Source organism: Tachyglossus aculeatus, chromosome 22 (assembly GCF_015852505.1).
Source record: "Tachyglossus aculeatus isolate mTacAcu1 chromosome 22, mTacAcu1.pri, whole genome shotgun sequence".
Classification (NCBI taxonomy): domain Eukaryota; kingdom Metazoa; phylum Chordata; class Mammalia; order Monotremata; family Tachyglossidae; genus Tachyglossus; species Tachyglossus aculeatus.
In genome coordinates this window covers 15,264,018-15,289,839 of record NC_052087.1, presented here as the reverse complement: position 1 = coordinate 15,289,839, position 25,822 = coordinate 15,264,018, and the positions used below count along the sequence as shown (strand labels likewise).

At 41.2% G+C, this 25,822-nt stretch overlaps 1 protein-coding gene and 1 non-coding gene across 6 annotated transcripts in view; both read left to right on the top strand.

Annotated features, from left to right (window-relative positions):
* NELL1 (neural EGFL like 1) overlaps positions 1-25,822 on the top strand; it is a 499,897-nt gene that overhangs the window by 15,941 nt on the left and 458,134 nt on the right. The window lies entirely within an intron of this gene.
* Positions 21,985-22,122, top strand: LOC119944274. The gene has a single exon (XR_005455769.1). It is a non-coding gene; the product is annotated as a small nucleolar RNA SNORA7 (small nucleolar RNA).

Sequence of the window (25,822 nt, the reverse complement as noted above, 5' to 3'; positions counted from 1 at the left end):
AATCCCTAGCAGAGCATGCCACCTCTTTTTCTTTAAAGGAGATCTTTCCTTTCAGCAGAACTCGACCTGGCTTTGTTTGCCGGGTTCTCAGTGGTGGGGAGTTCACAGAGGCTTTCTTTTGCTTCCTTTGCTGGCTTTGTTGCACCATAAGAATTTCTCTTTCTTCCTGCTTTTGGAGAAGCAAAAGGGACATGAGAAGCATCAACACCTAATGGTAAAAGCACTGACCTGGGATTCAGAGGGCCTGAACTCTAATACTCACTCTGCCATTTACTGGCTCTGTGACATTGAGCAAGTCACTTAACTTCTCGGTGCCTCAGTTACCTCACCTGTAAAATAAGTATTGAATACCTGCTCTCCCTCCTACTTAGACTGTGTGAGGCAGGGACTCTTCCAATCTAATTATCTGAGGCTACTTAGCACATAATACAGTTATTGACACACAGCAAGCTCTTAAATAATAATAATAATAATAAACACAAAAGCGGAGAGGAGGGAGAAGAGAAGTCAGAAGGTTTAAACATTACATTAATCTCTACAAAAGCTGTTTCCCTTTTATTCAAGGATCTAGGAGGATGAACATTAGGGTAAGAAAGCAGGCAGCCTCTGCTGGCCTCTTTTCCTTTGGGCTGTCTCCTCCCTGGCTTCTGCTGCCCTGCCCCTGCCTGCTAGCCTTAAATTGGCTCATTAGACCCCAAGAAGTAGCATCCCTTAAACCTTTCCTCCTCAGGTAAACACCAAATGCACAGAGAAGCTTTGGTTCAGGTCATCAACATCATGACAATGGCTTCTTTCCCCTCACAAAAGCATCAGGTGAAAGCAGATATGAATACTCTCTCTAGTCATGGGGTGAGGAATATGCTTCCCTGTAATAATAACAACAATAATGATGGCCTGTATTAAGTGCTTACTATATGCAAAGCACTGTTCTAAGTGCTGGGAGGCTACAGAGTGATCAGGTTGTCCCATGGAGGGCTCACAGTCAATCCCCATTTTACAGATGAGGTAACTGAGGCACAGAGAAGTTGTGACTTGTCCAAAGTCACTCAGCTGACAATTGGCAGAGTTGGGATTTGAATCCCTGATCACTGACTCCAAAGCCCATGCTCTTTCCACTGAGCCACGCTGCTTCTCTATCCATGTCCGTGGTGCTGCCGGAGTAAGGTGCAGTTGGGGTGCATAGGGGCTTGTCCTCTGGTATTTTTCCTTTTGATGTTAAAATGAATTAGAGTAAATCAGAACAGTTTACACAGCAGTAAAAATTAACCTGCTGGACCCTCATGAGCCACCCTTGTATGACTGAGGTTTAGAAGAAAAACAGTGTTAATGTACTACGTGTTAGATAGCTATAATATATGCTCTATCTCTGCATCCTCAACTGATGTTGGGAACTCCTGCCATAAAAAGCAATTTTTCTGCAGGATGGTTCCTTATGGGTAGTTCCTCATCCCTTACTGCTCCAAACACCGCAGGGAAGCAGTATGACTTAGTGTCTAGAGCACATCCTGGAAGTCAGAAGGACCTGGGTTCTAATCCCAGCTCTGCCACTTGTCTGCTGTGTGACCTTGCACAAGTCACTTAACTTCTCTGTGCCTCAGTTACCTTATCAGTAAAATGGAGATTAAGAATGTGAGCCCCATGTGGAACAGGGACTCTGTCCACCCTGATTAGCTTGTAGTTACCCCAGCACTTAGTACAGTGCCTACCACACAGTAAACAATAAATATATAAAAAAAAAACCAGTCCACCAACCTTGAAGGGATCTTCAGTGGGGCTACCTGACATTATGCTAGGTTCTTAGGACAGATATCGTCGGCAGTCCAGTTTGACCCGAATAGCCAGAAACCTAAACTGAGGCACCTCAGAAACCCCTGAATCATCTTGTAAGTGTTCAGCATTGGAATGAAATTGGTGCCCCCAGGATTTCACATTCAAAGCATGCAGGAGCCTGGCAGTTCTAGTAAGAGCCATAAAACTCCTTAGATTATGGCATCATAATGACAATGCTTTACCTGCCCAAGCCAGTATCTCTGTTGCAGTCTTGGGAGCATAGGGTGTGCAGAGAGAGACACAAGTTGCCAAGAAATAAGGATTGAGGATTTTTTTCAGTCACAGACCTAGAGATTTGGTGGTCTTTCAAAACAAAATTTTTTCCCTATTATTCACTAGATGAATTAGGATCTCTTTCTTTAGGGGTCAATGGCCTGCAGAATCCTCAGGGAACATAGAAAAGTTGAATAATAATAATAAGTATGGTATTTGTTAAGCACTTATTATGTGCCAGGCACTGTACTAAGCACTGGGATGGATACAAGCAAATTGGGTTAGGCATAGTCTTTTGGCTCACAATCTCGATCCCCATTTTACAAATGGGATAACTGAAGCCCAGAGAAGTGAAGTGACTTGCTCAAGGTCACACAGCAGACAAATGGCAGAGCTGGGATTGGAACCCATGACCTTCTGACTCCTAGGCCAGGGCTCTATCCACTCCGCAATGCTATTTCTCTGCTGAAAGCAAACATAACATTCCCTAAAGGTTGTAGGAAAGAACAAAGGAGCCACATGCTAAAGTAAGTTTGGTTCCATGAGGGGCTGGCCTAGGAACTGATAAGTAACTGTATTACATCAGCACTAGGTGGTCAGGAACAAACAAACATCCTGTAAGAACTCTGTGTGGAACTGTTGTCCCAGAAGCAGTCATATTTGTCAGAGAAGAAAGAAGAGGATCCCTGTGAGAAATACAATTCCTTCATGTCTGGGGCCAGTGGCCAGGATACTGTTTTTTTTTAGCAAAGGTGTGGGAGAGAAGACTGGGAGAAGGATTCTTTCCTAGAGTCATTCAAACAAAGCTTATCTCTTTGGAAAAATAGCCACTATTATGAGGAATGCAGGGTCACCTTACCCTGTCTGCTCATGGTAGAGGATCAGTGAAGACATTGTGGATTTGTTCTGTGGGACCTGGAAACTAGCCATCCCAATGTATCTTTAATGAATAGATTTGAAGTGAATAGAGGAGAGAACCGATTCTTTATTTCCTGCTGGGCTTGATAGCTCTTTATGCTTTCCCTTAAGATAATAACTGTGCTGTGTTTCTGGCTGTATTTACATTTTTTTGTATGAGTGGAGAGGGCGAAGAGAATGAATGCAGCCAGTGGAGCCATAGCATGTTAAAAACACTTTAACAGTTATGTCATCCTTTTGACAAAGCCTCAATGGAAGACGGGAAGAGTGAAAAAAGCAATGGGGGCTCTTTCGCCCAATCAATACACAGTGGGATTTAGGGTTGTAATTGCCATTAATGCTAATGGAAATCTCACAGTCATTCCTTGTAAATAAATGGGAGAGGAGACCTCCCCAGTTTTGAAAATACCCCTGAAAGGATGCATTTGATCTTCACAAAGGGAATAAGGATTTTGGCAAATTTCTAGAAAAGACCTAGTGTGACTTAGGTAGGCAGTTTGAAAAGACTCATATATAAACATACGAAAAATCCAAAATGCGCTCTTTCCAAGTACTCAACTGATGAAAGTATTCAAAGGCCCACAGCCCTTTGAGAGCAAGTGTGTGTGTGTGTGTGTGTGTGTGTGTGTGTGTGTGTTTATATGTGTATATATAGAGAGAGAGACAGAGAGTGATATTGAGGTTGATAGGAGAAAGGATAGGAGTAGGGTATATGGAAACAGGAATATAGACTGGAAGAATCATTCCCTATTCAGGCCTCCATCCACTCCCAATCTCTTGTAGCAATAAGAAAAACTGTGCCCTTCACATTTTGAGGGGGTCTCATAAGTATGTCTCAAAATATTTTACAGACATTTAGGATTCTGTGTAAATGTTACACTGGTATTTTACCTCACAATTAAGGTGAGAAGAATGAGGTTGGCAAAAATTCCCTGATTTGTTCAGAAGAGGGAGGGAGTGAGTAAGTCATTGGAAATGAATAAATTTGAAGCCAGACTACTAATTTATTGGCCTGGTTCCTTGGTCTCTACTACCACCTGTCTTTTTGTTCCCTCTTCCCCCCAGTTAATCTGTCAATCAATCAATGGTATTTATTGAGCACTTACTTTGTGCAAGCACTGTACTAAGCACTTGGGATAATACAATACAACAGAGTTAGCAGTCACATTCCCTGCCCATAATGAGGTAACAGTCTACAGGGCTTGCTGTGGTGGGCTGGGAGGGCAGAAGGATTCTGAAAAATATCATCATCATCAGCAGCAGCATTTACTGAGCACCTACTGTATGCATCACTTTTTCCTAAGTATTTGGAAACATTAAATAGAATTAAGATATGGTCCCTGTTCCAGAGGGACATAAAATCCATCCCACATATGGCCTCATGTTGTTGAATATTTCCTGGTTCAGATTTTGTAGGATTCCAGATGTAAGGGGATACAAATTCACCTAATCCATCCCTCTGCATTTCAGCAGGAGTTCAGCCACCCCATCTCAGACCCGTGAAATCTTTCCTATTTAAAAATACTTCTAGAGTAGTTGCCCACAGGATCTCTCTGTAAACCACTGCAATTTCCAACAATCCTCTTAGCCCACATGAGTACCTTGAACTCTTCAAACTGCAGCTGAATTGATCTTGATTGGTCCTGAGGTTGAGAAGGTTTATCATTCCCATTACTTAATAATCCTTCAAACACTTGAAGAGGTATGGTGGCCTGGTTTTGCTGAATGGGCAAAGGAAAGAGATGCTGTTGGCTGATTGTAACCTCAGGGGAATGTGCCTGCTTGCCTTGCTTTCATCCTGCCTTGAGCCTGTATGTACAGTCCAAATGTGATGATGACAGTGAGAGCCCACTGTAAAGATCATCAGGATTTTCTGCTCTTGATTTATTTGATGAAGTCATCTGTTGATAATGACAGATGAGCCATGGTCTTGAACCTTCTGTTTAATCTTTTTACAATAAAGAAAAGGTGAATATTGATTTCACACTCTGATTTTGTTTCTTCAAGGCCGAATTAGGATTTAAAACAAGTCACAATCTAAAAACAGAACTATCAGAAGTCTGAGCCATTTTCCATATTCTTTCATGCACTGTTGGGCAATTGGCCCTCCAGGTCAGTGAACTCTTGCAAATAGTTCACACTGGAAGAAATGTGGGGGAAGGAAACTCAGAATCTTCAATTTACTTTAAATTCCACCATGTCTTTACCTTAACATCTAGTTCTTGTTCACTAGCACAGGTCTTTTGCGTTTGGGCATTGCTAAAGTCTGGTCTGAAATTGATAAGGCCAGTACATTCAGATTCCTAATATGTTGTTAGAGGAAAAGGTAGTTAAGTAGAAGGCCAAGCTAAAATGTTAGATGGTTCCTTTGTAATGTCAAACACTAACCACTCTTCTGTTTCTACTGTTGGAGACAGAGTTTTGAACTGGGTAGTCTGTTGGCCTGATCCAGTAATTACATTGTTCATGTTCTGTTCAGGTGGAATAGGAGTTTAGAACTGTTCTGTTACTAGAAGTAGTATTTATTAAACTCTGACTGTGTGCAGGGTACTGTGCCAAACCCTGGGAAAATATACAGAGGTCAAAATTAGACATGGTCCCTGGCCCTTAAGGGGTTCACTGTAAGCAGCATGGTGTAGTGGATAGAGCATTGTCCAACCCAATTTACTTGTATCCACCCTATTGCTTAGTACAATTTCTGGCACATAGTAAGCACTTTACAAGTACCGCAGTTATTATAATGGAGGGAAAGGGGACTAGAGATAGGCACATAAAGTATGCTGAAACAATAAACACTAAGACAATAGAAAAGACAAGGACAAGTACACAAAACAAAAACAAAAATCAGCACAGTGCTGATAGAAGAGGAGAATTTCAGGCTCGATGTGATATAGTTCAGGGCACACATGTAGCCACAGTTACAGCAGCTACCAGCCTTCCTGAAGTTTTGTGTTAGTCTCATGCTGTGGGTGTTTTCCCTTTCTGGTCAGGGTGGTGGGAGGCAGGATGGGGTGGAGTCTCCTCACTAGTTACAGAAAAGGCTGGTTCCAAGAAGACAGTATGGTGGCTGGCTGTCCAGTGAGGTGGATACTGAGTACGTGATGTCAGCTTTTATCCCTGGCTGGCGTGCACAGAACATACCTAGGGCAGCAGCCCTCAGGGGCAGGAGGGGAGGCAGTTGCTTCACTTGGCCCTTGTGGGGAGGTGCTGAAAACACAGAGAAAGGTGAGGTTGCTTTTCTGTTCCTGGACAGGTGGGAGGTAAGCTTATATTCCTTTTTTCTTCCTCCTTATAATAATAATAATAATGATGGGATTTATTAAGCACTTACTATGTGCAAAGCACTTACCTCTAAAGTACTTCAGAGTATATCTCCCCCCTAGAATGAAAGTTCACTGAGGGCAGGGACCTTCTCTGACAACTCTTTTGAAATCTCTCGAGAGCTTAGTATAGGGTTCTCAAACAGTAGGCCTCAAGAAATGCTAATGATTGATTTTAAATGTTGTTAAAATAAAAAAAAATGCACCAGGTGCACCTAGCCAGGATAACATTAGCTTTATTAGCAGCAGGATTAAAAGGTGTCTCTGACTGTACCTTCAAATGTATCTTCCACAGTCAGAGGTACCAGAAAGGAGTGGATGATATTGGTTCCAAGTTTCAGCAATTATGCCCTCTCTTTTGTTATTTTTCAAGCTTTCTTCTCCTTCTCAAATCCATGCTCTGCATCTAAGATAGCAGCATTCCTTTAAAAATGTAAATGGGAAAAAATAAAGCCCATTTTGCTAATTTGAAAAATTGAGCCTGATGTAAAGAAGGCCTAATGCACTCTCACCAAATGGGCAGCTTCCTGGAGTGTAAAAAGCTGCTATCTTGAAGTCTCCACAGGGAATAAAAATTAGCTACTTTTTATGAGTATTCAAGCTGCTCCCTTCCTTATGTGCCAAAACTCCAATTCGTTGTGCCACCCAAACTGCTAGCATGTCTGGCGAAAAGTATTTTATTTTTCATTTCTGCAACATAACTGCTGTTAGGTTGCATCGTGTCACGTTGTGTCAGTTTGGGACATGATCTAGCTTAATATAACATGACACAAGGTGAGGCAATATGACAAAATTGAGCATACCAGAAATTACAACCATAAAGGCAAGAGCAATTCTTCTGAATTTGGGACTGCCTCTCAGTTGGAGCAGTGCTTGCCAAGCAAGATGATTTATGGGACAGAACACCGCAGTGACAATAAAAGCCGTTCAATAATTTCCCCAAATAATTGCCATAGTCACACATCTGTACTACAAGCTATAGCAAACCACAGAATATGTTCAATCTTCTGCATTTTGATGTTTTAAAAGACACCATTAAATTGTTTTCTTGCAAAATCCTTCTTTTGTAGTCACAGTAGAAAATCATATTCTACAAACAAAACAGTCAGGAAAAACTTAGGCCAGCAGTGCACTGTCTCTCCAGCTGCTCACTTCAAAATCTTCATCTTTCATGTAACCTTTATTATACCAATCTAGATTTTGGGGTATCTTTTGTTTATCTGCTCTTTACCGACATACCTTCCTTCGAATAGAGAACGTATCTGAGAATCCAAACTCTGGAAGAAGGAATATTTGCATTTTGTCGTGGAAGAAGTAGTCAGCTGTATCATTCAGTTCAATAGATGAACTACATGAGTTGTTTATAGATCTGCCTTTTAAGCCAGACCTTGGACTAAAAGTATATAATCCCTAACTAGGGCAGGCGATAAATGGTGATTTTTTTTATGGCTCTCCATTTCTCTTCTTTCCTTTTAGCATATGGAGAAGTGTTTGTGGCACCTGCCACATGTTGGGGGAAAACTTTGAAATGGGTGTGGCAGTATTTGCTCAGGGAAAGCAAAGTTGTAGATAAAGACACTTCTGGCCCCATTAATGCTGATGCAGGGATTGAACACATTTAGATGAGTTCACATTTGAGAGTAGTGTCTTTATGCACATTGGTTTTTGTTCTGTGATTGTGGCTCAACATTTCTTGATATGCTGCCTGAATCAAATTTCTGAAATAATATTATGTCTCTTTCATCGATGTATTTCTAATTATTTAGAAATGCCCTCATTAGGTTAAAAAAAGTAAATATGTTTACTAGTGTTTTTTGCTGAAGGCAAGAAATGCAGATATGGGACACACATTCACGTGTCAATTCTATTTAAAGTCCATTTCAGAAACAAAGACTGATAGAGCACAAAAGCTCTTTGTAACCTGAGCACGTTTGCTTTTACGGATGAACCCACTGCAATGGATGCTATCAAACTTGTCATATTTTATTCATGAGTTGTAGTGTGCCTGGATGAAATAAGAAAAGCAAAGCTCCAAATCATAATTATGGTGTAAAAAGATAAAACAGCCATTATTGTGACATTTTTGAAAAATTTTAAATCTTCCAAATAATTCATTTAAGAAGTTGCATGGAATGACTAAGTGCTGAGTATATTTATGCTTCTTTGGGTTTTTTGTTCTCTGTTGCATCAGGACACATACTGAAAGACTATATGTATCTATTGAGTAAGAAAATCATTAAAGAGAGAGTGACAACAATAGTTACACATAAATAGAAGAGGCATTTTGTGCTGAAAAGGCATCCCTGCCTACATCAGGCCCTGTGTTATTATTGTGCAGCTGACAGCTAAAATCAATGAATTCAGGGCTTCATTTGCTTTAATAGGAATATGGGATTTGATTTTGTTGGTGGACAGGACTTGCAGGGTTGAAATAAAGAATTTTAAAATGTCACCCCAAAAGCCAACCTACACTGATACATTTTTCTAGTTCTAAGGCTCTGAAAAAAAAAGCATAAGGGAAAGAAAGAAAACCCAAATTGGCTAATTCACCCCTTCTTAATTTAAGGGTGAACTGACATACTAGAGAAGCAGCGTGGCTCAGCGGAAAGAGCCTGGGCTTGGAAGTGAGAGGTCATGGGTTCAAATCCCATCTCTGCCACTTGTCAGCTGTGTGACTTTGGCCAAGTCACTTCACTTCTCTGTGCCTGTTACCTCATCTGTAAAATGGGGATGAAGACTGTGAGCCCCACGTGGGACAACCTGATAACCTTGTATCTATCCCAGCGCTTAGAACAATGCTTTGCACATAGTAAACGCTTAACAAATGCCATCATCATCATCATACTAGTAAGAGAAATACAGTCATCAGCTGTCTCAAATGTTCCGTCTACTGTTTTCTTTTTGCTTATCACTTCGTTAACCAATAGTTACTTATCATCTCTAACCATTCAACTGCATTCAAGCAGCTCTCATCTTTGGCTACATCTTACCTTTTAAATTATATTTCTGTATTGTACATAGTGCAGGTAGTCAAGCTGAATTTTTTTATTCATACTTCTCTGAATATAGAGTTCCTTCTGCTCCTGATAAGTTGTAAGTTTCTGGAGGAATTGGGCATGATGAAAGGGGTGGATGGACACCTAGGATAGGGTAATAAGATACAAATAGGAGGGGGTGGTAATTTTATGCGGTCTCTTAAAGGAGGTGTTTCAGGATTGAGTGGGGAAAACCAGGGAGGGTGTGTAAAATGGGAGGAAGGAGTTAGGAGGAGGTTGGAATGGTGATCTCCTACTTGTCTAAAAATTGATTACCCAGCATTCTCTGTCAAACTTGTGAGAAGTGATAATAACTTTGGGAGTTGGGACCTGGGGAGAGAAGAAAGTTCTAATATAGATCTATTTTCCCAACATGCTGATATTCATCCACATATATTTCTTAGTTTTTATAAAGCATCCCACTACTACAGAAGGTCATTTGCAAGCCTGCAAGGTGAGCAGGTCATACCATTTGTCTTTATCCTAGCCAAAACCTGCAACTAGAAGCCAGTTGCAGGAACGTAGTTTACCATTTAAGAACTAGTTGTCAGGGTAGAGCACAGCTTTTGAGTTGCTGGATGGTGTGAAGAATAGTCAGTCAATCACATTTATTGAGCACTAACTGTGTGCAGAGCACTGTAGTAAGCTCTTGGGAGAGTACAGTATAACAGTATAACAGACACATTCCATGACCACAACAAGCTTACAGTATAGAAGGGGAGGCAGAGATAAATGTAAATAAATACAATTTCAGATATGTATGTAAGTCCTACGTGGCTGGTAGAGGGGAATGTGTAAAGGAAGCAAGTCAGAATGATGCAGAAGGGAGCGGTAGAAGAAGAAATGAGGGGGTTAGTCAGGGAAGGCCTCTTGGAGAGGGTGTGCCCTCAATAAGGCTTTGAAGTGGGGAGAGTAATTGTTTGTCGGATGAGAAGAGGGAGGGTGTTCCAGGCCAAAGGCAGGATGTGGGCAAGAGGCTGGCGATGAGACAGACAAGATCGAGGTTCAGTGAGAAGGTTAGCATTAGAGGAGGGAAGTGTACAGACTGGTAGAAGGAGAGAGTAGCGAGGTGAGTTAGGAAGGTGTTTGAGTGCTTCAAGGCCAATGGATAGGAGTTTCCATTTGATGCAGATAGTTACTCTTCTGAGCCTTGGTTTATTCAACTTTCAAATAGGTATAACAATGCTTTCCCTCAGCATGGCTCAGTGGAAAAGAGCCCGGGCTTTGGAGTCAGAGGTCATGGGTTCAAATCCCGGCTCCGCCAATTGTCAGCTGTGTGACTTTGGGCAAGTCACTTCACTTCTCTGGGCCTCAGTTCCCTCATCTGTAAAATGGGGATTTAGACTGTGAGCCCCACGTGGGACAACCTGATAACCTTGTAACTTCCCCAGCGCTTAGAACAGTGCTTTGCACATAGTAAGCGCTTAATAAATGCCATCATTATTATTTTTAATTCTTCTTCAGGACTCAATTCATGCTTGCAGAGTGATCTGGGAGAGTTTTCTAGAAAAATGAATGATTATTCCCATAGAAGTAAAAGTATTTTCACTCAGAAAGCCAGAGTGAATGGCAACCCAATGGACAAAATTCTCTCAATTCTCAGATTTTTTTTTTTGTCTTGGAAGCTGCATTAACGGTTTCAGGTTATTACAAAACACTTCTCTTGCTGAAGTAGTGACTTCCCAACTGGTAGTTCACCTGTTAGAAGAACTACTGGTTTAGCATTTAATAATTCTAGGTTACTTAAAGATGCAGATTCTGCTTAAGATTGTAGAAAAGTACTTTTCTCCAAATCTAAATGCTTTCATCATTTCCTCCCTGTTCATCACTTGAGTGAAAAAATGGAATGTGTATGCTAGGGAGATAGGAAGAGGCTGACTTGGCACTGAATCAGAGAGGGAACGGACAACATTTTCAGTGACTCATTATTTACTGTGACATTAATGTTTATCATACTCTAAATGAGATTCCTAAAATGGATAGTGATGCAGCTAAGATGGATAGTAAATCTGTAATGAGCCTCACAAATCACTGCCTTCCTTTACTGTTTCAGGTAGAGATTTTGATGCCTTTTATATTTTGGGGAACAGGTTTCTTATGGTTTCTTTCCTTTCTGCACGATTCTTTAATTTTTCTTGTGCAGAACTGGAAGAACAATAATTACGACACTCTTTCTTGTAAACATACACTGAAGCACCTCATGGGCAATGCAGATAAACAGTGACTAAGACCTCATAATCAGTGACTCCTGAACTAATTACCTAACAAGGCATGTAATTGGCTTAACACACATGATTTAAGAGCAGAAGATATGCTTTTAGTGATCCTGTGACTTGTTGGGCTATTTTCCTGAACTGAGAAGAAGGCATTACGTTGAAGAGATCAAATCGTTGTGTCTGTCAAATGATTCTGGATTTTTATAGTATTAGATAAATAAAATTGCAGCTCAGTTAAGCCTCGTACTGCCTACAGATGAGCAAATCTATGTGACAACAGGTGGTAAATATAACAAGCCAGAGCGAGGTGACATAGTTGATCATTCTTATTTCCTGGTGGTTGATCTGAGACTAATACTGCCTCTTGATTTTTCTCTGTTTTGAAAGTTTTTTTTTCTTTCCTCAGCAAGGCAAGGCTCTGAATGCTATGCTTTAAAAATCCCAGTAACCAAGTTCTTAATATAGCGATGTTGGTAGTTTTATAAGGGCACTTCTACTTTTCATTCAGCCCATTATCTTTCCCTTACTTTTTTTCTCCCTTTCTCTAGACTGCAAGGTCCTTGTGGGCTTGCAACTCTGCTGTATTGTACTCTTCCAAACACTTAGTACAGTGTTCTGCACACAGTGAGTGCTCAATATAAAAACACTGATTGATTGATTCTCCCATTCTCTGTTTCTCATTTTTCTTGGTTCATTTGAAGATCAGGAACTAAGCATTTCAGCAGTTTGAAGGTTTCTAATGTGCCCCACAGTTCAGATATCTGCAATGCAGCCCTACCCTGCATGTCTCCTGCCCCCCTCCCTCCACAAACACACATCTCAGCTGGGATATGATGGGTTCAGATGAGGGTTGAACAGAAAAGAAATCTTTTTACTTCTTAATTCATTTCTGAGGCTCATATAAAAAAAAAAAGCACCTCTCTGTTTGTCCCAAGATGCCAAATTTATGTAGTTTCTGTGATGAAATATCACTGAGAACTACAGTAATTTCTCACAGAGTCTCTTGATGACTTGCTAATTAATACGATTTTGGCCATTGCCGCCAGTGTTCAAGTTAGACCAATTTCCCGGGGGTGAGAAGTCAGACATTAATCCACTAAACCAACTAAATTACTGGTGTGAGAAAGCGAGAATGCAATTTGATCAGGAGTCTTTTTGAGTGGCAACATCTTGCTTTGGGGTTATGGAATTTTTAAGAATGGATAGGGCCTGACGTTCTCTGTTTTAAAAAGGGCCCTGATGGAACGGGTTTGAGATGACTGAGCTATTCAGCAAGAGGCTAACTGTGTCTGTGCATCAGAATGACAACAGGACAACTGTCCCCCCAAAGTACAATGATTTGCCACTGGAGTTGGGAATCAGAGTGAAAGTTTATTGAAAATTTTCCGTTTTCTCTCCTTTGCAGCCACAACTGCATTTTCCTCTGGAACCTAGGGAGCTTACCTTTGAAGCATTAGCTGATCACCCTTGTAATTGCCCCGTCCTCTAATTTAATGAAAACCCATTAAACCGAAACAATAATTAAAATGAGACATCATCTCTGTAGGAGGTTTGCATATTAAAATCACTGAGCATTTCAATGCTTGGCAGATTTTTATTCTTGAAAAACAGCATTTGAAGCAACATGTAAAAAATGATTTATAATGAATAATCATAATCTAAACTGTAAGCCCATTGTTGGGTAGGGACTGTCTCTATATGTTGTCGATTTGTACTTCCCAAGCACTTACTACAGTGCTCTGCACACAGTAAGCGCTTAATAAATATGATTGAATGAATGAAAAAAATTAGAAAGCTTGGCTGCTGAACATAATGTCCATCTGTTTACTGTTGAATCCAAATATAGCTAGCAAGGCCAGAGAGAATAAAACATTTAGAGTGACTTGTTCTATGACTGAGAATTAGGTATGGCTACACATGGGTCAGTCCTCTTCTACCCTATACTTTCAAGCAAGCTTAAGAATCAGTTTCATTTGACATGCTGGTAACAGTTGCAGTGACCTGCCAAACCCGAGAAAGAGCAAAGGGGCAGGGATTTATAATCTATAAGTAGAGAAACATAAGGTACATTAGGCACATTTTCACTCATCTGCCCAGTTTATTATTTGAATTTACTATTGCTGCTTATTAATTCAGTCTAGTGCTGCCTAGGGAGGGGGATAGTGGAGGTAAAATTTGTGTGGCTCATTAACTCTTTAAAGACAGGAGTGAACAATTTTGCCCAACTGAACACTAATTTATGATGCTTATTCTCATGCCCAGAAGTGACCCTCTCAAAAAGAACCTTTCCCATTCACCAGGATAATAGGCCCATTAAAAAAAAAGCAATGTCTTGTGCAAAAAGTATGGGACTGGAAGTTAGAAGTCCTAGATTCTAATCCCATGGCTTGACCTTGTTTGCCTTGATATAGGAACTATGCCTGCTCTGATAATATTGCATCTACCCCAATCAATCAATCAATTGATGGTATTTATTGAGTGCTTACTATGTGCCGTACTGTGTGCATAATACTAAGTGCTTGGGAGAGTACAGTGCAACAGAATCGGTAGGCATGTTCCCTGCCCATAATGAGTTTACAGTCTAGAGGTGTAGACAGACATTAAATATATACATAAAATATAAATGAATAATTTATAAGATATAATTAGAGAAGCAGCATGGCTCAATGGAAAGAGCACGGGCTGGGAGTCAGAGGTCATGGGTTCAAATACCAGCTTTGTCAACTGTTAGCTGTGTGACCTTGGGCAAGTCACTTAACTTCTCTGTGCCTCAGTTACCTCATCTGTAAAATGGGGATTAAGACTGTGAGCCCCACGTTGAACAACCTGATCACCTTGTATCCTCCCCAGTGCTTAGAACAGTGCTGTGCACATAGTAAGCACTTAACAAATGGCATCATTATTTTTATTATAATTTAAATAAATGTATATATATACATTTCTCCCTCTAGACTGTAAGCTTGTTGCGGTCAGGGAATGTATCTGTTATACCATTGTACTCTACCAAGTGCTTAGTACAGTGCTCAGCATACAGTAAGTGCTCAATAAATACAATCGATTGATTAACTGATGTGAATTACTCTACCCCTCTTCAAAGCCTTATTGAAGGCACATGTCCTCCAAGAGGCCTTCCCAGGCTAAGCTCCACTTTTTCTCATCTCCCATTCCCTTCTGCATCACCCTGACTTTCTCCCTTTGCTCTTCCCCCTCCCAGCCCCACAGCACTTACAAATATATCTGTAATTTTATTTGTTTATATTCATGTCTGTCTCCCTCACTCTAGATCATAAGCTTGCTGTGGGCAGGGAATGTCACTGTTTATTGTTGTCTTATACTTTCCCAAGTGCTTAGTACAGTGCTCTGCACACAGTAAGCACTCAATAAAAACAATTGAATGAATGTATTTACTGCAGGACTATAATGTTTAGCCCTCATTAAGAATTTAATACATACCACAACTAAGTGTACAGCATCATCTTCTCCTAAGAGGTAGATAAAGTATTTAAGGGACACACCTGTGGCATTCTCGTACCCGGAAGGCACCATCTGGCAAGCAGTCCACAGTGTAAGGGTCTGCAGCTTCTACTGCTGTACTACCACTGGAGAGCAGCTTTTATGATAAAATAATCTGAGTAGCAGTGTGGTCTAGTGGAAAGAGTATGGGCCTGGGGGTCGGAAGACCTTGGTTCTATTCCCGGCTTCACCACATCCCTGCTGTGTGACCATGGGCAAGTCCCTTAATGTCTCTGTGCCTTAGTTACCTCATATGTAAAATGGGGATTCACTACCTGTTCTCCTTCCTATTTAGACTGTGAGCCCTGTATGGGACAGAGAGAGAGACTCAGTATGACCTGGTTATCTTATATCTTTCCCAGTGCTTAGAACAGCACTTGACACATATGTATTTGACCCTTCTTATTATTCTTAGTCCTATAATAACCTCAAGCTTTTTTCATGCTACTCCTACCAGTGAAAAGTTGGAACAAAATGGAAGTGGATCTGGAAGGTTAAACAGGCGTTAATCTAGCCATCCTCATTTCATCCATTCTCCACAAAGAGGTCCTTGAACTCTTTTCTGTGGGAGGCTACTGGTGTCTAGAGAGCCAAATGTATAGTTGTGGTTCACTGGGTTCAGGCTTTGAGGATCTGGATTCTATTTCTTTGGGTCTAGACATGAAGGGAAGGAGAAAGCATGAGGGAGAACATTGTATGTCTCACAGACGTTGTGCAGCAGAGATCTAGGATGGTGTTGGGAGGGAGAAACAGGTAAGTAGGCTTGAAGCAGACAGTGTCTCATGTAGTGAGTCATTACATTACGGGTAAACACATCCGACATGCAGCCTATTGTTCAGTGACTTGAATCCTTGGATGGCTGGAAAGGGATGTTTAGTGAAGAGAGAGGAGGCGTAGAAATGATCCAATTTTCAGGGTTCTTGGGCCTGAAGGGGTCAGACCATTCCTATAATCAGCCCTCAAGTGACTGGTTCTAAAGCCGAACACACATTACCTGCAGACAGAGAATTTACACTCTAATGGGTGAGGCAGGTAGGCTCAGTGGGTTAAAAATAGTGGAAGTAGGATGAGGAACAGTCTAGGACAGTTAGTACAAATAGTATATTGTACTCTCCCGAGCACTTGGCACAGTGCTCTGCACATAGTAACTGCTCAATAAATATGATTGATTGATAGGATAAAATGGTTGAGTAAATTAATGAATATACAGTCAATTTTAGAAATATTCATAAGTGTGGAGCTGGAGGTAGAAGACTTGAAAGCAAGGAACAGGTAGTTGAACTGGGGAAGAGTGCAAGGTGGGGAGCACAAGGGAAGAGAGCCGATGGGTAAAATGGACAAAAGTAGTGAAGGGCCCTGAAACCAATAGAGGGGTTTTTGCATTGGGTGCAGAGGAAAATGGGTCATCTGTATAAACTCCTTAAGGGTAGGGAGCATGTCTTTTACTTCTGTTGTATGTTCACAAGCACCTATGGTGACTATAATAATAACAATAATCATGGCATTTGTTAAGTTCTTGCTATGTGCCAGGTACTGTTCTAAGCACTGAGGTAGATACAAGCTAATCAGGTTGGACATAGTCCCTGTCCCAAGGTGGGGTCACAGTCTTAATCCCCATTTTATAGCTGAGGCATAGAGAAGTTAAGTGACTTGCCCAAGGTCACACAGCAGAAAAGTGGCAGAGCTGGGATTAGAACCTATGACCTTCTGACTTCCAGCCCCGTGCTCTATTATTTTGGCTAGATTTCAGAACATAATAATAATTATGGTATTTGTTAAATGCTTACTCTGTGTCAAGCCCTGTTCTAAGCACTGGGGCAGAAACAAGATAATCAGTTTGGACAGAATCCCTGTCCCACATGGGACTCACAGTCTTAATCCCTATTTCACAGCAGAGGTAGCTGAGGCATAGAGACGTTAAGTGACTTGCCCAAGGTTAACACAGCAGACAAGTGGCAGAGGAGGAATTAAAACCCATGACCTTCTGATTCCCAGGCCCATGCTCTATTTGCTAGGCCATATCGCTTCTTCATGAGATCAATGCTGGCCACTTGGGGGGAAAAATGGGGAAGTTGTAGGAATGACATGTTTTTATTTCCCTCAGCAACATATTCTTCTCATGGCTCCCTCCTGCCCCTGGAAATCCTATATTGCTGTGACCTGGCTTCTAACAGTAAGCTTCTTACTCAAGCAGTTGGCAGGGGGAATTAAGTGGCAGTGACTTCATTTTCTACCTCTGTGATGGACTGTGAATCTTCCCTCACCCCAAAACTTGGGGGTTAAGACAAAGAGCTCATTATTCTTAGAACACCCTCCAGAGTCTAAGCAACTTCAGAAATCCTTCTGGTATCACCTTCCCCCAATTTACTGTTCACACCGCAGAACTCTACCCTTTCACATCACAAATACTTTTCACCTGTAGCTAGAGAGCCAAGGGCTTTGTGGTTCTTAAATTGCTTGAGTTAGCAGAAAACCTGTTTGGTTACAGAGGCAGAGATGCTGGATGCTGGGGTCTGGATTATGTACTTTTTAGGGCTTTGAGCATTTAATTTATTTTGATATAATTAGTCACTAGTTGACCTCATAACTGCCCAACTTGTTCACTCAAATGTTGCATCTGAACTGTATTTAGAGGCTTAGAACTGCCTTACCGCCCTGAAATCACTGAAGTCTAAAAGGGAGTTGAGACAGGGTTTTGAAAGCTGATCTTTCAGAGAGGCAGCTCAAGGGGAAGCAGCATGGCCTTGTAGAAAGAGTACAGGCCTGGAAGTAAGAGGACCTGGGTTCTAATCCCAGCTCCACCACCTGCCTGCGGTGTGACCTTGGGCAACTCACTTAACTTCTCTGTGCCTCAGTTTCCTCATCTGCAAAATGGAAATTCAATACGTATACTCCCTCTTAGACTGTGAACCCCATGTGGGACCCTATTATCTACCCCAGTGCTTACTACAGTGCTTGGCACATAGTAAGTGCTCAATAAATATCACAATTATTATTTTTAAGGGATGTAGCCTCCAACTGTTCTGGGATGAAATTTGGGCCTTTCTTCATGTTCAACATTTGGAAAACAAAAAGACCTCATGCTTGAAGTCTAACTGGGAAATGGGCTTGTGAAAGGAAACTCTGCATGGCCAAGATGAAATCCAGGGTGCTTTGAGGGCTATTTGCCTCCATCAGGGTGAGGAATCTGAATGTCTCAAATGTCTGTAAGTGATCTTGGGAAGTCATACTCCATTCTGCATGGCCTCTTCTAGATTTAGAGAAGTCATCCAATGCAGGACTGGCTTCAGATAGTCAGCTGCTCCAAGGCAGGGAAAAATTTTCAGCCACCTCCCATTCTGCATGATGTGATTATGTCACACTGCATGCACAAATGGTGTGACATACTTATGTAAAATTCTGTTTGAACCCCTGAATCTGGAGCACTTTCCTGGAAGGACCTCTGCCCGCGACTGAGCCACTGTTCTTCCCTTCCAGGTCTCTGTACAAACCGGTGCCGCTTCTGACAAGCACATGCTTTCACACATTTAATTTTCTCTATGCCCTTGTTGCCATCTCTCCCCTCTGCTCTTCTCCCTCCTCCTCCTCCGCTCACCCACTCCCTGCCAAAATTGTATCCTCTACACTGTTCCCTCCTCAGACACTGCAGTTGCAGTGAGCCAATCTCCCTGAGTTCCAAGGTCATCACTGTCCTCACTCCAGGTCAGCAACCCCCTCGATGTACCTTGAGGCGATTGCTCCCATTATGTACCATCTAAGGCTGATCCTGCACCCAATCCATCCCTTTGTCCCCTGAACCATTTTATAAAGAAGATAAACTCATTTCCTTAAAAACCTCCAGAAAAGAGGATCCCATAGTCTCTTTGTGTCATCAACCCAATATTGACAAACCTAATAAGAGGGCTCTTTTTTTGCCTTACCTAAATTATTTATGTGAAAGCTTAATTATCAGTCATTAGCATCATCATCTTCACCTGTTTTGGGACTTAAATTATGCAACACACTCTCCCAGGGCTCTAGCTTGCTTTCTTTGTGCTCTGTATTTATAGAGAGCAGGAGATTCCCATCTCTCTCTGTAGGGGTTTGGTGTAAGTGAAAGCTTCTTTTCAGCTTTATCTTCTCCAGGTTACATTGGGTGGGAGGTCAGTTCCCAGTCCTTTATTTCTATCCTCTGAGTGGGATAGGGAAGAGGCACTGAAACCAGCCCACTTTGCTCTTCAGGACCTGAACAAAATTATCAAGCATTTTCCTAGATAGGTATACTGTAATTCTTTCCAGTCATTGATTCTCTCTTGGGAGGTACTTGGGTGACAAGAGGAGGAAGAGACATTCCTTATTGTGCTGGCAATAAGAGCCCCTGCCCTCCTCTACTCCACACAGTGTGGCCAGACTCTCCAACTCCTCATTGTCTCCTCATTTTTGCCAGGTTGTCTGGATTTGTCTGACCCTGAAGATTTTTCCGGTGGGGCTGACCTTCCCATCAGACAGTGTGTCAGCCATTTACTTGCCCCTGCTGGGTCCTGTGAAACAAGAGTCATCTCCTAAAATGTCTCTAAGTGTGCTCTCATCCAGAGCTGTCATCTGTAAGGGCATGGGGCCAGGAGAGAAAGCTGGAAGTTGCTTTTGCTTAAATGCTCCCAGCAGGCAACCCAGGGAATGTGTTGGATCTTTCACTTCTAATGAGGTGAGAGCCCTATGGGAACAACCCTTCTCAAAGTTATCCTAAAGTTGGTCTGATCGGCATCTTGCATTATTTACAATCATTATGATTAAAATTATGATTTAAATACATTTCATTTATTTTAGAAGGATGCTGATGACTCCTTTTTTCCTCACCGTTGTTGTTCGTGTTACATCTCTGGTGTTAGTAGTATAATTTTAGCAGCTTGATTCTGCCCAGTGAGTGCTCTGCTGATTTTCCTCCATCTCACTCACTCTTTTTTTAAGTTTTAAATTTATTTTTCACTTGTGGTTCAAAATAGAATGCAAGACAAGGCCCAGCTTGACAAAAGTGATTGCTGCCAGTTGACATGAGTTATAGAGGAAATAGACGCTACAGTGAGTCTCTCTAGAAGGAATTCTGTTCTGTTTATTTCTATGGGACACATACAATGTGAGGATTATTAATGGGAGCAAAGAGGGGAGGGATCCTTTTGCAATACACAGTAATATTGGAGTCTATATTTTCCTAACTCATTTTTTAAAAAACCATTCTAAGGTCATAGCTGCAACTACTTGACAGTTCCTATTAATTAGTAAATTACAGAGGCTCCAGAATCTCTCCTGATTGAGTTGCACAGTAATTATGAAAGACTTGATGAGCTCCACACATCACAGGATTCTTTTAGTTTGTTCCACTAAAAGGAAGGGGAGAAGAACATTTGACATGTTCCATGACAGGCTGACTTTAATAAACAGATTTTCTGTAATAGTAGGAGTGATGGATGTCTGTCTCATCTGTACACATAATGCTCCCAAACTACTACTTTTGTTTTTATGGTATTTAAGCACTTACTGTTTAAAGTACTGAGGTAGATAAAAGCTAATTAGGTTGGACACAGTCCCTGGCCCACATGGGGCTCACGATCTTAATCTCCATTTCACAGTTGAGGTAGCTGAGGCACAGTGAAGTGAAGTGTCTTCCCCAAGGTCACATGGCAGACAAGTGGTAGAGCTGGGATTAGAACTCAGGTCCTTCTGACTCCTAGGCCTGTGCTCTATCCACCAGACTGTGCTGCTTCATAACTTTGTATTTTCACATGGGCTGCAAACTTTCTAATGGTGAGGTTCAGGACTGATGAGGGAACAGGGCCCCTCAATTTTTCAGTCTTACTAGACACTTAAATATTTTTGTGGGTAGGACAGGATAAGGGAGTAAGATTTTTCTAAAGGTCAGGAATAGAGTTCAAAATGGCACAGACAAATTAGAAATCTTGTCTGCTACAAACAAGTTTATACTATGTAGAGACAATTGTAAAAACAGTACCTAAGCAAGGCTACATTAGGGAGCATCTGGAGATGTCCAAAGTCAGCATTAACTATGGATAACCTCCTATTAGAAGAGGAGCCAAAATTTCCAAAAATGTTTGCTGTTACTCCTAAAGGTGTTCCTTACCACTGGAAATGGCTGAGAATACAGTCACCTGGCTCAGCATGGAACAGATCTCCATCATTACCATTGACTGCATGACACATCCTTTCTTGGAAATGCACTGAACTGAGTAGAACTGGTACCTAACTCCATGTTTTTGTAGAAGAAAACCCATCCAAACTCTCCTGTGTGTTAGGAGGTCAGGTTTTCTTTAAGGCCATTAATGTTGCTGATCTAGAATTTTTTTTCAATTGGATAGTGAAGCTCTTCCTAGAAAAGGAACTGATAAAGCCTGTCAGCCCCTCCCACTCCCACCCCACTAAATTAAGCAGCTCAAACCCAGAAATGAATGCACAATAATGAATTAACAACATACTATTAGGAAGCATGTTGTGTCTATCACATCTGCTTCTCCTCTCAGATCTTGTCTTTTTGGAGAGACTGTGTGCCTAGCATATTCAATTAACTTGATTTGCTGTCATGGTCCTCAGGTGACATGCATCCCTGTTTGAGCTGACTCAATACTTTTATTTTTAATCCCTAGTTTTCCCACTGGGGATCTGAGGCATTCATTAATAATACCCTGCAGTTACAGCTTTGAAAGCATCCTCACCCTGGGTGTAGCTGAGCCCTAGGGAGAATCCCACAGTAACATTTGAAAATTGGGATCCTGTTTTTCATTTTTGTGGAAGAATGCCAATACTATATTGATCCTTTTACTTTAAACTTATACCATTCCTAATGAACAAAATCCAGTTACCCTTTTTAAGGAATTAACTTTTCTTAACCACTAGGACAAATGGGATTCTGGGGCTACAGAGGCTTTACCACAGGTAATAACTTCTTATCACCTCTCAGGGTCACACCTGGAGAATTTCCAGTACTCTACCAGTCTCAACTATGGGAGGGAGAGTCAAGCAGAGGCATATGAATTCCATTCCTAGCTTAGCCAGTGGCTAGCGAGTGGAAGGCAATCTGCTACAGGTCAAAACTCCCCTGTGCTTAGCAGCAGTAGCATGGGAGAGAGTCGAAGGCAGAGACTCAAGCTTACTGCGTGGAAGAAGGCAATGGTAAACCACTTCCATATTTTTACCAAGAAAACTCTATGGATACAGTACTTGAACGATTGCAGATGGAGGTGGGGCATTCTGAGAGAGATGTGTCCATGGCGTCGCTATGGGTCGGAGATGACTCGACCGCATAAGACAAGACAAGTAACTTCTTAGTAAATCCCTAGTAAATACTAGGGATAATCACAATGAGGTAATTCAGGCAGTTACGGCTTTAACTAACTATTCCAGGGCTTGGCTCTGGAGGATGCTAGAGTTTGCATCTTCCACTGCCAGCATCACATGCACCTTCAGCAGGGCACAGAGTAGTCTCTCTCAGTGGGCCCAGAAAGTCTGTTCTCATAATATTTGGCTGAGAAGTTCTCCCTCCTGTCTTCTTGGTGAGAAATACTCTTAAGGAAAAAATGTGCTAAAAACTTATGCACAATTCCACCACCTGATCACAGTGTAGGTCAGGAAAATGGACAGTGAAACTACTAATAGAAAGCTATATAGCACAGCATGTGAGAGTCATCATTTCATTGCTCTGGTTTTGTTAATTTTTACCTTTTTTTATAGTTGGCTTTTGCAGATGCTGAATCATTGTGTTAGTGTTTCTTTTAGAGATGACTCCTTTTAAGATGACTGGGCTAATCATAACAGTCCAGGAGGGAGAAGGACTTAAACTTTCCTGCTGAATTTTTTGTTTAAAAGAGAAGTAGCAGGGCTACGGGCTTTGGAGTCAGAGGTCATGGGTTCAAATCCCGGCTCCGCCACTTGTCAGCTGTGTGACTTTGGGCAAGTCACTTCACTTCTCTGGGCCTCAGTTCCCTCATCTGTAAAATGGGGATGAAGACTGTGAGCCCCACGTGGGACAACCTGATTACCTTGTATCTATCCCAGCACTTAAAACAGTGCTTGACACATAGTAAGCACTTAACAAATACCAACATCATCATTATTATTATTATTATTATTAGTGGAAAGAGCACAGGGCTGGGAGTCAAAGGACTTGGGTTCTAACACTGGTTTGTCCATTTGTCTGCTTTGTAATCTTGGGCTCTGTGCCTCAGTTACCTCATCAGTAAAATGGGGAGTTAGTGGCATATGGATTGTGCCCAACCTAATTAGCTTGTTTCTACCCCAGTGCTAAATGCAGTGCCTGGCACATAGTAAATGCTTAACAAATATGACTGGGGAGAAAAAAAAAATACCTAGACTGGTGCTCTTCAACTTCTTTGGGATGCTTCATCAAAAGCACCGTATCAGGGGGTTGGAATATCTTTCTTTCAAATTCACAGTATGTCTACATGGTCAAAACAAATATATTAGGGCAGCAATGTAAGCATAATCAGTAAAGAAGTATTAATTTTAGGATTTAATGAAAACCTTGAGGAAACATTGCTTTACAATGCTCTACAGCCCTTTCAGGATTGGAAGTTAGCTAGATTGTAAATTCTTTGAGGGCAGAGGTAATATATACTTACCCTATTTTATTCTTCTAAGTGCTTAGTATAGTGGTCTTCACAGAGTAAGCACTCATTAAAAAGCAATTGATTAATTGAATGGATGGGGCCTGTTGGTCATCTACCACTTAGTCATCCTAAACCAGATTATGCTAAAATGGTGCATTTTCTATTGTCTCTGCTTTGAATAGCTAACCTTGCCTGACTGTAAGAAAGTCCTTGTTTTGTTTAGCAGTGTGACCTCAAATTATATGCCCCAAAGCAGATGATAAATACAACTTTCAGCCTTAATTGGCAGGCTTCTTGGCCACATTACTCTGTATATTGGCTTTTAAACGCTGAATGTGTGCATAGAGAGGAAAAAAATGTTAAGACTGTAGTGTCCTTGTACACTGTTAGCTGCTGAGTTATGGTAAACATTTTCCAAAAGTGCTTTTGTGAAATGAGAACACACACAAAGCCTCAGTTTATTGAAATACTTATTTCGTTCATTGCGCTCAGTTGTTGGATGACTGGATTTCTCTACTTCAGGGTACTGATCATTTACAAAGATAAAGGAAGATTTCTCTTTTCATTGTTAGGTTTGGGATAGATCTTTCAGACAGAAGGCTCTCTTTCCTACTGTGAGACTCACATGAACTTAAAAATTACAGACTAGTCCAGTTTGGCTGCATTGATGGGTGATTGAGGGTGGTCAGTTCTATCTTTCAAGCATAAAATTTGGAGAGTCTAATATATTTACCTCTTGGTTTCACCTTGCAGCTCTGTTTGGAGGATAACCAGAACACTAGTAAGGGTTTTTTTTTCACAGACCTTCCTTCCAAGCATAGATTTTGTTGCCTCTTTTCCACACTTGAAAAATAAATTTTAGGATTACCCTCCTCTCAGGTTAGTTAAAGGTACATTACCCTTTGGTGCACTTAGGTACATATACTGGTTGGCTTCCTTCTCTATAATTTATTTTAGCATCTGTCTTTCCCTGCTAGATAGTAAACTGTCTGAGAGCAGGGGCCACATCTACTAATAATGGTATTTAAGTGCTCACTATGTGCCAAGCACTGTACTAATCACAGGGGTGGATACAAGCAAATCAGGTTGGATATAGTCCCTGTCCCACAAAGGGCTCACAGCCTCAATCCCCATTTTACAGGTGAGGTAACTGAGGCACAGAGAAGTGAAGTGACTTGCCCAAGGCCACACATCAGACATGTGGTGGAGCTGGGAATAGAATCCATGACCTTCCTACTCCCAGGCCAATGGTCTATCCACCAGGCGATGCTGCTTAATTAAGTGCTCTGTATGCAGTAGATGTTCAAAAAATAGTATTAATGGATTGATTACTGGCTTCCCTTCTTGGAATTAATGAAAATTCCAGCACTGAAATCTGTTGAAGGGAATTGTAAAGGTGATATGATTGATGGCAGTAAAAGTGCTTTGAAAACCTAAAGTGCTACCAAAGGTGATGTATTGAAAAAACAGAAGGAACCAAGATCCAAGTTGGTGATTGCCTCTATAGGAAGGATTTTTTTTTAATGTTTCTATTATGTAAAGGGACAGTCTGTCTGATTCCTTCTTTAACTTCACACTATGGCCAGAGTTACGGGAACTAATGAACTAGTAGTTTGATTTAGCACCTGTATATATGTATATATGTTTGTACATATTTATTACTCTATTTATTTATTTTACTTGTACATATCTATTCTATTTTATTTTGTTAGTATGTTTGATTTTGTTCTCTGTCTCCCCCTTTTAGACTGTGAGCCCGCTGTTGGGTAGGGACTGTCTCTATATTTTGCCAACTTGTACTTCACAAGCGCTTAGTAGAGTGCTCTGCACACAGTAAGTGCTCAATAAGTATGACTGATTGATTGATTTAGCAGTTATCTTCTGGGTTCCATAGTGCCCATGGCTTTTCAGGACAGGTGAGATGATTCCCTTTATTGTTGTTGTTGAAAACACCATTTGATATGTTTATTTTAGTCCATACAGTAAGTTTGATTTTTAAGAAAAACTTTCACGGAAGTAATTTCTATCTGGATTGTTAATTATCACCCAGGAAGCCAACTGTTTCTCGAAAGGGTACACATGGTCCTGCAATAAAAGCCACAACAATAACCAAAGAGGGAGGTTGTGAGATGTAGAAGACATATTTCTGTGAGCACAGTTTT